Genomic DNA, 13,266 nt, shown 5'->3' with positions numbered 1-13,266 from the left:
GGCTTGTTGAAGGCAAATGAGGACTGTCTCAGGCAAGGCCACTAAAACTCTTACTGAAAAACTGCAGCCATTCTCATTCGAAGAGCAGGGAACACTCTTCAACTAGAAGACTGCACCCCCCACAAAATGTTTCAAGTTTCCAGAGTCCTGTTCTGTGGCTTCAAAAGTATAAACAGAGCCATAAAATTAACTAACTTAACTACTTTGTGCTCAAAGATGATGCATGTTTTCACACCTCTCCCAGCACACTATCATTTTTACCTGCTTCACCTTTACCATTCAATTTGTTTAGACCTCTACTTGTTCAACAACATTTATGCACTTCTAGTATCTGCCATGCTTCTCTCCAGGTCATGGTGACAATGAGCAGGAGTATCAAAATCTGTCCACGACAGCTTATGCTCTGGGTACAAGAAGTAGACCCATAAACACTACACCATCACTCCAAATAGCTGCTGGACTTTTCCCTACCTTACTACTGCTAGGTAATACTGTTTAACTAGATCACTAAGTTATGATGGTAAAACTGATTTAAATGATACTTCACTGACAGGAGAATTACTTATAGGTATATCAGGGTATACCTGATTTACTAAACCCAAAGATGGATGTTTTATAAAAACATTGAGAAAATAATTCTAATATCTAATATTCAACTTTTCAGAAATCTCCTCAGCTTGTTCTCAATGTTTCTTAAACCACTAGCTCTGGAGCTGTAAGACAGGGCCCTCTGCCTACCTGCTTTATAGTGAAGAACTTAGTCACAGGTCAATTGGAAAGGAACACATAAACTCAAAATATATTCATCTGTAATAACTCAGGGGTAAGAAATTTATAATACATGTAAAGAGTTATCTACTAGCAACTGTTTACACTTGAGAAATTGTGTACACAATTTATAATCATTTATGTAATTTTATTTAGACTTCAAAAGTACTCTACTTTGGTAAACTTCTTAATCCTATTTTCCAACAGAACAAAGAGTTGAAAAAATTTTTCCAAGAAAACTACAGCTAGTAAAAGGCATAGCTAAAAATCAAAGCTAGATTTATCTGATGTCCAAAGCATCTAATATTGCATTAAAATGAAAATGCCAACATCAGTAAGCTGATACCAAACTGGTAAACTGTCAAATGTAAAATTCAGAAAATTTTCTAATCCTAAAACTGACCATTCTTTCAAAGTTCCAGACAACAGAGACTGTGATGTTAATTTAATGCATGTCTTTGAACACCAACAAGGGATTGGTTAACATACCTAGAATTCACTGTGTCCAGATACAATATGAGCAAATAACTCTCTGGTGCAAATGTGTGTTAACATTTTCCTTTCTGATTCTAGTGAGCCCTTAAATCCAGTTTTTCTTCCTAGTCATCTATGCTCATTTTCAAAAGAAATCTCTAAGTATGTTCTTTCAAATTGCCTTATGTATTTCAATTTAATGGGTTTTCTTTCTGATTGGTGTTATCGTTTCCCTTTCTATCGTCCAACTTCCCCAACAAATAATTTTTGGCAAGCAAGCATAATTTTTTACATATCCATGTCTCATAATGTAAAAAACAAAACTGACAACACAGGAAAGTAGATGGAGCCATGATTATTGTCCAGATGTACACAGTGTGCCTGTAGAGAAATCCTGAGAGCTCAACATGTACCTGCTTCTTCCTCACACTAGTTGTAAATTCCTGCAACGGGAGCAATTCATCTTGAGTTTACAGCTCTCCCTGCTCTTCTTAGCACAATGTGCATTTTATGATGAATTATTAAATTTCCCTGTCACAAGTAAGCAACTTAGCCAAACCCCACCTGCTTTCCAGAACCAAGCAAGGAGGATATTTCACAATAGGAGATGTGGCACTCCTGAGAGCAACAGTTTAAAACAATGAAGATTTTCCTGTTTCAACAAGCAAAATACCTGGTAACACTTATAGGAAGTATTTCAGACTATTAACTAGAGGCTATGAAATTGTACATCCACAATTATCTAAAAAACTCAGAACATTAGAAAACAGCCAATCCATAGCTGAAATGCATGGCTTTCCATACAATGTCAACAGCTGAACATGGTTAGCGAGGTTTGTTAGGTGTCTTCAACCCCGGTTAGAGGAACTCACTGCAATCACGTCCATCAAGTTGCCAAAAGGGAATTAAAATGGAGTCCCTTAGTTTGTGCTTCTGCACTCTACAGGCTAACACCAGGCTTGAAAAACTTTAATCACTATAACAGAGCTTTAAAAAAATCTTGGGGGACTGGGGCGTTCGCTCAGTGGGTAAAGTGCATGTTGTGCCAGGACGAAGACTTGAGTTGGGATCCCCAGCAAGCATAAAAAAACACAAATGTGACAGCACACACCTGTCATCCCAGCACTGGGGAGGTGGAGACAGGAGGCTACTTGGGGCTTGCTGGTTTGCGTGTAGCCACACTGGTGAGCTCCAGGTTCAGTGAGAGACCCTGTCTCAAAAGACAGATGTAGAGTAACAGACGACACTTCAACTTTGACTTCTAGACTTCTAGCTTCCACACACACTCCCACACGTACACATGTGCGCCTCCATACACAAGTCTACACAAATAGGACATTCATACTGACAGCCAAGCACATCACACACTCACACAAAAAAAGAAATCAGGGCTGGAGAGATGGCTCAGTGGTTATGACGCTTGCCTACAAAGCCTAAGGACCCAGGTTCGATTCCCCAGTACCCAAGTAAAGCCAGTGGTGCATGTGTCTAGAGTTCACTTGCAATGGGTAGAGCCTCTGGAACAGCCATTCTCTCTATCTGCCTCTTTCTCTCTCTGTCAAATAAATAAAAAAGTAAGTTTTCTTTTAAGTTTTAGGGCTGGAGAGATGGTTTAGTGGTTAAAGCACTTGCCTATGAAGCCTAAGGTTCCAGGTTCAATTCCCCAGTACCCACATAGCACAAGGTGGCAAATGTATCTGGAGTTCCCTTGCAGTGGCTACAGGCCCTGGCACACCCATTTTCTTTCTCTTTCTCTTTTCTTTACCTCTATAAATTAAAGAAAAAAAATCATTGTCTGGTAGGAAAAACTAATATTAAACAATATTCAAAAAATGGGTTTAACTTGATTCTAAATGCTAAAACAGAAGGGGCATGATGGGATTCTCAGGAAAATTATGTAAGAGAAATCATACCTCCTCCCTTCCTAATGTTTTTTCAGTCTCAGGAAACAATGAAGAATAACAGACTGAGCAATCTTTTGGTTTCTCTCTCTCCCCCTCTCTCCTTTCCTTCTGTCCCTCTTATTCTCTCAAGCATGCCTTGTTCACCTCCTCTCTCTATTTCTTCCTTCCCTCCCTTCCATCTCTCTTATGCTCTTTCTCCCCGTTCCTCCTACTTTCCCTTGCACTAAAATAAAGTCTTACAAATGCAATAAAAGAAACAGGTAATGGGTTGTAGAAACAGCTTAGTGGTTAAGGCACTTGCCTGAGAAGCCTAAGAACCCAGGTTCCATTCCTTGGTACCCACACAAAGCCAAATGCACAAGTTGGTGCATGCGTCTAGAGTTTGTTTGCAGTGGGTAGAGGCCCTGGTGTAACTGTCTCCCTCTATCTGCTTTTCTCTCTGTCAAATAAGCAAATAAATAAAATATTAAAAAACAAGTAACAAGGTGGGCATGGCAGTGCACACATTTAATCCCAGCATTTGGAAGTCAGAGGTAGGAGGATCCCCATGAGTTCGATGCCACCGAGAATACATAGTGAATTCCAGGTCAGCCTGGGCTAGAGCAAGACCCTACCTCAAAAAAAAAAAAAAAAGTAACAGATTGAGCACAGTTCTAAAGCAATGTCTAGAAGACTTGCCACATTTTGTCCATAGCTGTACTGAAGAAAAAATGATTTGAAATGACTGCATCATACATTCATAATTCCAAGCAAAAAAGGAGGTCATCAGTACTTCTGGTGCTTTTGGGATGAGTCATCAGGTACAGACTGACAATCTTGTACTCATAATACTAAACATGAAAATAAAATATTTCTGGTTTTTGGCAACTCATTTGGTACATGCACCTACATGCACCAACTTGACACTATGTGATTCCTGAAACAATGCAGAAATATCAATGTGTTCTATTGGGGAACGGCTTAATAAATATTTCATTGCTGCAGTTCTTTTCTAACGAGTCCAAGAACTAGAATTAAAGACTTAAAGACCTATGCTCCCCAGTTTGCTGCCTAGTCAGGGGGCGCAGTAGGTGTGCTCTCTGACACATACAGTTAGAAAGATCAGAGTCCCACATTCATGGGGAAGCTGTGCAGGTAATTCTGATAGTCTGTTTCATTATTAAACGATAGGAATAAATGTACCAATATAAAAACATTTGACTGGTTTTGTGCGAAGGAGATAGCTTCAATTTTAAAAATTTGAGCCCCTTATTTCAAACAGTAATATTCAGAAAAGTGAGTAATAACAATAAACATAAATAAACATGGAGCTGGGGAGATAGCTCAGTTGATAGTGTTTTGCCTTGCAAGTATGAGGACCTGAGTTCGAGCCCCAGAACCCATGCAAAAAAGCCAGGCATTGTGGTACACATGCTTGAAAAACCAAAAGTGGAGAAATGGAGACAGACAGAGCCTGGGGAACTCACTGACCAACTAATCTAATCTACTTGGCCACTGAGAGAACCTGTCTCAAAAAAGGTTAACAGTGTCTGGGGAGTAACACTCAAGGTCACCATGGACGGTGTCTGGTCTCTACCTGTATTCATACAAACATACAAATAAGTGAAAATAAAATAGTTTAATGAAACCAGTGAAAATTATGCATTAATAATGGAAAGTACTATCTTCCATTCATTTCCTATATCATGAATTAAGACACCACTCATAGGATGATCCCCTAATGTGCTTCTCTTTACCAGAACACAAGACCTATGACAGCAGCAATTTCACTGTTGTTTCCAAATCCCGATCATGTATCTATCTATCTCAAATTACATTTTAGTTGCTTTGCAAAATTATTCATTTGCACATGTGCAGGTGGGCGTGCAATGGCAGCTAGCTACTGTAAATGACCCAGACACTTGCACCACTTTTTGGGCCAGGCTTTACTAGGGTGGCTGTGGCACTGAAACCAGGCAGGCTGGCTGTGCAAATAAGTGCTTTTAACTACTGAGCCATCTCCAAGCCCCTAAAATTAGTTTTAAATTTAAAAACCTGAATGTTGAACTTCTTTACTTTTTATTTAAAGGTAAAATGACATTTTGGGGCCAATTCCTTAGACTTCATCCCCTTTTAAGTTCTTTCTTTCCCTAGGCAGCAGAAGAAGTTGCTAGGTCCACATGTTATCTCACTAAACCCTCTTCACCACTGTAGTTGGGCTACCACAGCACTTGACAGTAACACAACAACCTTTTTGATGCTAAATCCAGAGCCAATTCCCATTTTCACCAGATACTGTTCAAGTGTCTGGTAATACAGACCCCATTTTCCTTCAGGTTTTCATTTCTCAACCAATGTATCACCTTTGCTTTTCCACATCTCTTCCTCTGTCCTCTCCTCTGCCTTTATTATTTGTTATGTTTAAGAGTCAATCTTAGGCCGGGCGTGGTGGCGCACGCCTTTAATCCCAGCACTCGGGAGGCAGAGGTAGGAGGATTACCGTGAGTTCGAGGCCACCCTGAGACTCCATAGTGAATTCCAGGTCAGCCTGGGCTAGAGTGAGACCCTATCTCGAAAAACAAAAAACAAACAAACAAACAAACAAAAAAAAGAGTCAATCTTTGCTCACAGATTTTTGTTTGTTCTGTCCATTACTATAATTTCAACCTGGAGGTTCTCTATACATGTACATCCAGAACAGTCTTGATCTTCCCCTCTCCATATTCCTTTTAAAAGACCATGTCCATCCCCACCACTTTAACTACTATGTTCACGTGGGCCCAATCTTTCTTAAGGAACTCTAAATCTTATGTTCATTTAGCAAGAAGAACCCTCAATGCGATGTCCTAAAAGGTACACTCCCTTCTCCCCAGCTCAAACCAGCTATTCCTTTTAGGGTATACTTCCCAAAGTGCTCCCAAGTGGCAATTTCCTTTTCTTCCATCCTAGTCAGTCAGCAAATCCTGCAAGAATTTCATTAACTTGTAAAAATACAAGTTCCTTATATAAAACCTGGCATTCCACTTTATATAAGGCAAAGGGTCCTTTTAAGTATCTGGAAAGCTGCATGCAGGGATAATGGGTTTTCAAATCAAATGCATATTCCACTAGAACACAGAACTAGTTCATACTTCCAAAGCAAATGCATATTCCACTAGGACACAGTATTACCCTCTACTCTTAAATGCCCCCTTTAAAAGTCTTAAAAGGAAAATTTAGTCTCTGTGTCTGCGTACTATATTTCTCTGTATACGATTTTTTAACAGAAAACAATTATCTTAGTATCAGTCTTTCTGTGACTGAATAAAACAAATCCTAAAGGGCATCTTTCCTGCTACCCTAAATTGCTGTTACTACAATCTTCTCAGCCTGCCTCATTCTGCCTTAGTGTCCCTGATAGCGTCCATGGCTTAAGTGCCTGGCAGCAGGATCTGATGTTATTCATTAGCCTCACCATCTTTTCCAGTGTGCAATATCTTTTGGTCTAAAAACTTATTTCCACTTTCATTGTATCAAAGACCAAGCAAAACCTTAAATTTTAAACCTGTATCATATACTCTGCCTTTCTCATGAATATGTTTTACAGTTAAGTACTTTTAGTGCTTCTAATCACATACTGAATGCTTTCTTCTTCATTTGTTAGTCATTTGCACATAAGTCTCTTTGAAGTTATGAAAACTGAGAATTATACAAGACAAAAAGGACCAAAAATGATGAGGCTGGAATCATAGTTGACATTTATATTAAGCAGTAGCTGAGAAAAGTACTTAAGAGAGAAAATGAGGAAGTATAAAGCCAAAGGAAAGTGTGATATGGCTATGGACTTTCTGGTAAAGTCATCACCTACACTGAGGTGATATTTATGTTAAGCCAGATGTCACAAGGTGAATGTTCCCATCCCTCAGGGTAGAGAAGTAATGTCAAAGTGCTATGTTACAAATATAGCCCTGCAAAGTGTGCCTGTAAGGAAGAAGGTGGTCTTGAAGCTGAGTCCTGAAGATCATGGAGGAATTACCCACACAGAAAGGGGAGTCATTCAGGAAATGAGATCAGCACGAGTAAAGGCTCAGAGACAGAAAAGATGTTGACCAACTCCAGTTTGCTTGAATAAAAGGTGCAAATAGAAACTAACACAATGATGGAGCATGAGTGACATATGAGGGTGAAATTTTGAAATTCTAAGCCACTGCTATATACTGAGGAAACAAGGACAGTGGCTGACACTTAATAGGTCCCAATCTAAAATTAAATTTTAAACTAGGAGGGGCTTTGTGATGATTATTCTTACTTCTACACAGGACTTTGTGACTGACAACTTGCTTCTCAAGGAATCTCAGGACAGCCATGCCCACCTATTAACTCCCTCTTGGAATTAAAAGCTGTTTCTCATCAGCTGCATGAAGGCTGTACTATCAGGGCCATCCCCACGTTAATCCAGAGAGCAGCATGACTAAACCTCGTATTGAGATGAAAAATTCCCAGTCATTACAAGAGGAAATATGACCTTGAGGACACAGTTCAACTTACAAAAACATACTAATGACTGATTGTGTCAAAAGCCTTCATACCTTCCCCTTCCCATGAATCTGTTCCTCAGCTGGGCTAATTAAGGATAACTGGTCAACTGACTCAACAGCTTTGAAAAGGGCCTTTCTGATCACTAGTCACTTTACTAAGCACATTTTAAAGAAAGCGAGGGAGTTTTTATTGCCCACCCCCCAGGGAAATATTTGAGGTAGCCTCTACCAAGAGTCCCCAACCTTCTGACACTGCAACATGACACTGACATCTGCAAAGCTGGTGCTTGAGGACTATGCAATCAAGTTTTCCACCCCCCAAAAAATCATACACACAAAATCGCATATGTTAAGCAATTTACAATTTTGTGTTGGGTCACATTCAGTTATCCTTGGCTGCATATGGCCTATGGGTCATGAGCCAGTTATACCTACTGGAGTCTAGACACAACGCTCCATCTCTCAACAAAGGCTCTAGTCATCAAGTCTAGAATGAAAGTAGCCTAACACATTAAGGGAATAACTCATGCAATACCTCTTCAGGTATAAGTAATGAGCTTTGTCTAACTGAATCCATGTAGAAGTTAGGTTCAAAGCCAGGGAAGACCACTGTAGGCCACTCAGCAATGTACAATCATCAGGGTTAAGTGTTAACCTCCAATAACTCAGTAATTGGGAAATATAACAAAGCTACCAAACTTGTTTAGAAAAACTGGTTAAGTGCCAAAACTCCAAAAGTGACTGGAGGGGAACTGTCCAAAGCATCAAAGGATGTGGTGGCATAGTGGGGAAAAGCTGATCGTTTGTGGAATAAATACTTTGAGGCAAAGAGGACAGCAAACGTGACTGGAAAGCAGGGAGGATCATGTGACTTCCTAAAGGATGGGCTAGGACAATAGTTCCCAAACCGACATGAGGACCAGTTGGATGGTTTGGTAAAAAGCAGAATGATGGATTCCCCTCAATTTCTAACTAGCAATATTATAGAAAAGTCGAATAAATAATTTACACTGCCAGCAAGGTCCAAGGAAAAACTGATCATGTTGACCAAAGAAATCACGGTTTTGGAAACACCAGACCTGGGTATTTGATCAAGGAATTTGGCCTCTTAAGTCATGAGCAAGATGTCATGAAGTCTCACTCAAACTAACTGGAAAAGGCTACATACAAGTGGCATGAACACTTAAAAGTCAAAGACTAGCAGCATTCAGATAGTTTAAAAAAAAAAAAAAAGGCTAGAGAGAAGACTCAGCAGTTAAGGTGCTTGCCTGCAAAGCCTAATGACCCAGGTTCAATTCCCCAGTACCCACGTAGAGACAAATGCACAAAGTAGCACGTGCATCTGGAATTTATTTGCAGCAGATAGGGGTCCTGGCATGCCCATTCTCTCTCTCTGAAATAAAATAAATATATTTTTAAAAAGAAAGAAAAAAAGTAAGAAAATTTGAAGCAGAGTGTGCTAATGTAAAGATGGCTCAATAGTTAAAGGAGCTTGCTTGCAATAATCTGCCAGCCTGAGTTTGATACCTCATTACCCATGTAAAGCCAGACACACCAAGTGTACATGTCTGGAGTTGTCTACAGTGGCAAGAAGCCCTAGCTAGCCATAATCTCTCTTGGCTTGCAAATAATATTAAACAACTGGTCAAAAAACTAAAGCAGAAAGAACTAATCAACTGCATCACAGCAGTAAAAAGTGACAGCTATCAGTACCAATGGGTACTACATGCATTATTTTTCCTCATACTTAAAACAACCCACTGAGACAGTTAGTATTATTATTATTATTATCATCAGCAGCATTTTAACAAACGAGGAAGTTTACAAAAGAGATGCTAGGTAGCATCCCCAAATGACAAGCTAACAAGTGTTGGTTAAACCAAGACAGAAACAAAGTCCATCACAGAGTACCAACATAAGCGGGTTTCCTCCTGCTACAGACTCTTCCTATAGCATGCTTCTCCTGATTAAAAAGAACTTCTCTTGCCGGGCGTGGTGGCACACGCCATTAATCCCAGCACTCAGGAGGCAGAGGTAGGAGGATTGCCCTGAGTTCAAGGCCACCATGAGACTCCACAGTGAATTCCAAATCAGGTTGGGCTAAAGTGAGACCCTACCTTGAAAAACCAAAAATAAATAAATAATTAATTAATTTTAAAAAAAAACTTCTCTAACATCATTTATTTTTAATTTTATTTTTGAGAACAAGACAGAGAGAAAGAGGCAAAGAGAGAGCGAGGGAGGGAGAGAAAATGGGCAGGCCAGGACTTGCAGCGGCTGAGAATGAACTCCAGACAGGTGTGCTCCCTTGTGTGTGCACACTTGCATCACTGCATCTGGCTACGTGGGACCTAGAGATTCCAACATGTTTTCTCAGGCTCTGCAGGCAAGCGCCTTAACTGCTAAGCCATCTCTCCACTCTTTAACACCAATTTTAAATTTACTTTTCCATATTGGTGTTACATATGGTGTTCCAGCGATCTAAAAATAAGTATATACATGCACACACACAGTACAAAAAAGACAAGGTGACTGATCTACCACAAGTCTATGGACACCTAAAAATGTAAAACACAAAATGGCCTGGATATTCAGGATCTCCCCGGCACTGCCTACAAAAGAGCAGTATAATAGGAGGAAAGGATGAAGACAACAAATAAAAAAGAGACTGAGAGAAGAAGGGGATATGATGGAGAGTGGAGCTGTGAAGGGGAAAGTGACGCGGGCGGGAATTATCATGGCTTATTGTCTATAATTATGGAAGTTGTCAATAATAAAATAATTAAAAAGTAAAATAAACTTGTCACACTTGAAATAACTTAATTCTTGCACCAATACCTTTTCATCAAATTCTTCTACATCAACCTCAAAGAACTGTGAAGATTACATGGGAATATGTATAAAGGGGTTATTACAAGTTAGGCTCGGTGAAAATAGCTAGTATACCGTGGATCTGCAGCTTGGTGGAGAGTGCAGATCTAGGAGTTACGGGGTAGAGGCAGTTCAAGTTATGAAGGATAACTGATGAGAACACACACGACGAGAAACAAAGACTGCTCGGGACTATCAACAAAGACTCAGTATTTACTGGTCTTGTAAATGAAAAAGGAGACTCGTGAAATGTCCACCATGCCAACTACTGAGGTCCTGCTTTGGGAAATAGGGCAGCTCATTAATCCCACCCCCAAGTCCTGGGACTCCGGTCCGGCGGGGAGGAAAGGGACTTTAGCAAGCCCGATGAGTTCGTGGCTCCAAGGGATCCGCGCCTGGATCGCGCTGCCCAGGGCTGGAGAGGGGACCGGCCGCGCTGGGACTGGACATCCGCGCGGAGACGGCGAGGACGCGGGCCGGGGTCCTCCCTCCCGGGAAGGTAGGCCGGCCGGCCGGTCAGGCGGAGTCGAGGTGTGCGCCGCTCGTTCCCGCTCGGCCCAGCCTGTCTCCCCGGCCACGCGGGGCCTCGGGCGCGACGTGGAGCCCCTTCCCGGGCCACGCGGCCTGGAAAGCTGCCCGCCCTCCCCCCCAACGCTGGTTCCTGGTCCGCCGCGAGCCCACGGTTCCGTAATTACCTTAAGCTCCACCGCGCCGCCATGACACCGGAAGCTCGTCACTTCCCCTGGCGGGTACTGGAAATAGGAAGAAGGCGGAGCGTGAAGTACATGAAAACCTGGTAATAAGTAAGATTTCGGTAGTTATACCATTACATTGATTGTAATACCGTATCTTGACACCAGTCTCAAAGCAGCTAATCCAGCCATAACGATTTTTTTTTTTTACAAAGACCGCGACCTAAGGAAAGGCCACGCGAACTACAAAGTCCAGCATCCACCGGCTGCGCGGGCGGAAATGATAGTTTTCGAACGGGCGGGACAACCGCAGTGTATGATGGGAATTGTAGTTCGAATGAAAAGGCGTTAGAAACCACATCAGGAACTTAATTGTGACTAAGGTTTAGAAGATCATATAGTATTCTAAAACTACATATCATCCGTCTCCATGAAAAGTAGTGTTTAGTAGTCACATCCATTTGTTTTTTCAGTCCTGTGGCTGAAACCCAAGACCTTGCACATCGAACTTAGTCAAGCCCTCTGCCACTTAACCTTACCACCATCTATTCCCTGAAGATCTTAAGAGTAGCGATCATTTTAGGACTTTGAAAAATAGTTTTACCAAAGGTCTATGAAGCAAAATTCTTACTAAATGTTTAGTAACTATCAAATTCCAAGATTTTTAAGACCAAGTGAATGAGAGACAGACTATAAATGACATGAAATAAAGAAAAGCTTATTCTATAGAGATTATCTTTCTATTTTAAGTAACAGCACAGCTAGCAATGAGATTATGATGTTGCATAGTTGTAAAGAGCAGTCTGTAGAAAGTTCATAGCAAGGGCATCATAGTGTTTCTTTGAACTTTACTTTTAAGTAGTTTTAAAATATTCTCGGGCTGGAGAGATGGCTTAGCGGTTAAGCGCTTGCCTGTGAAGCCTAAGGACCCCGGTTCGAGGCTCGGTTCCCCAGATCCCACGTTAGCCAGATGCACAAGGGGGCGCACGCGTTTGGAGTTCGTTTGCAGAGGCTGGAAGTCCTGGCGCGCCCATTCTCTCTCTCTCTCCCTCTATCTGTCTTTCTCTCTGTGTCTGTCGCTCTCAAATAAATAAATAAATAATTAAAAAAAAAACAAACATAAAATATTCTCAAAAGTTGGGCTGGGGAAATGGTTTAGCGGTTAAGCACTTGCCTGTGAAGCTTAAAGGACCTGGGTTCGAGGCTCGGTTCCCCAGGATCCACGTTAGCCAGATCCACAAGGGGACGCATGCGTCTGGGGTTCGTTTGCAGTGGCTGGATGCCCTGGCGCACCCATTATCTCTTTCTCTCTCTGTCTGCCTCTTTCTCTCTGTCACTCAAATAAATAAATAAGAATGAACAAAAAAAAATTTTTTTAATTCCCAAAAGTTAAACCACTTGTAAATGTGATAGGAAAACTCTTCCTAATCAAAGACATCTTTCTGTTCCCCAGCTTTTTGTAAATTAGGCCTAGCTTCTCCAAACTTTTCTCTTTTACAATTGTAAAGTCTGAGTGCTTTCATCCATTTCCTAGAGACAGAGTATAATGTTAAGAATAAAAACCCTGGAGCTGGAACTGCACTACTGTGTTTGAATTATGGATCCTATGACTGATTCACAGGCTGGTGACCCAGCCAATTTACCTTGCATTCTGTAACTATTTCCTAGTCTTGTACTATAGCTTCGAGCATTGAAAGACAGGATGAGTTCAAGATGATACTAGTATATGAGTGTCACCAATTATTTTTCATACTCAAGATATTTGGCTATTGTTAAAGATCATTTGCTGTTACTTAAAAAAAAAATTTTTTTTTTGAATTAGAGTCTCACTAGCTCAGGATGACCTGGAAGTCACTATGTAGTCTCAGGTGGCCTAGAACTCATGGCAATCCTCCTACCTCTGCCTCCTGAGTGCTGGGATTAAAGGCGTTCACCACCATGCCCGGCACTTAAAATATTTTAAGTGAGCAAATTTTAGTTGTACTAATACAGGTGAGACAGATAAAGGAGAACCTGGAGGACTGGGCAGATGCTAATCATTGTTTAAGCACAACTAGAATC

General features: G+C 41.0%; 1 protein-coding gene across 2 annotated transcripts in view; it reads right to left on the bottom strand.

Moving 5' to 3' along the window:
• Cwc22 (CWC22 spliceosome associated protein homolog) overlaps positions 1-11,243 on the bottom strand; it is a 50,935-nt gene extending 39,692 nt beyond the window's left edge. Inside the window, exon 1 of one of the 2 annotated variants that reach the window (XM_045147973.1) lies at positions 11,209-11,243. The gene's annotated coding sequence lies outside the window, so the exon portion shown is untranslated. Of the gene's footprint in view, positions 1-10,588; positions 10,926-11,208 lie in introns of those variants that run through there. The other variant, XM_045147972.1, reaches the window with a different exon arrangement.
• Positions 11,244-13,266: the final 2,023 nt, after the last annotated feature.

Source organism: Jaculus jaculus, chromosome 4, assembly GCF_020740685.1.
Source record: "Jaculus jaculus isolate mJacJac1 chromosome 4, mJacJac1.mat.Y.cur, whole genome shotgun sequence".
Taxonomy (NCBI): Eukaryota; Metazoa; Chordata; class Mammalia; order Rodentia; family Dipodidae; genus Jaculus; species Jaculus jaculus.
Note: the sequence above shows the minus strand (reverse complement) of the source record. Positions and strands in the feature narration are given on the sequence as shown.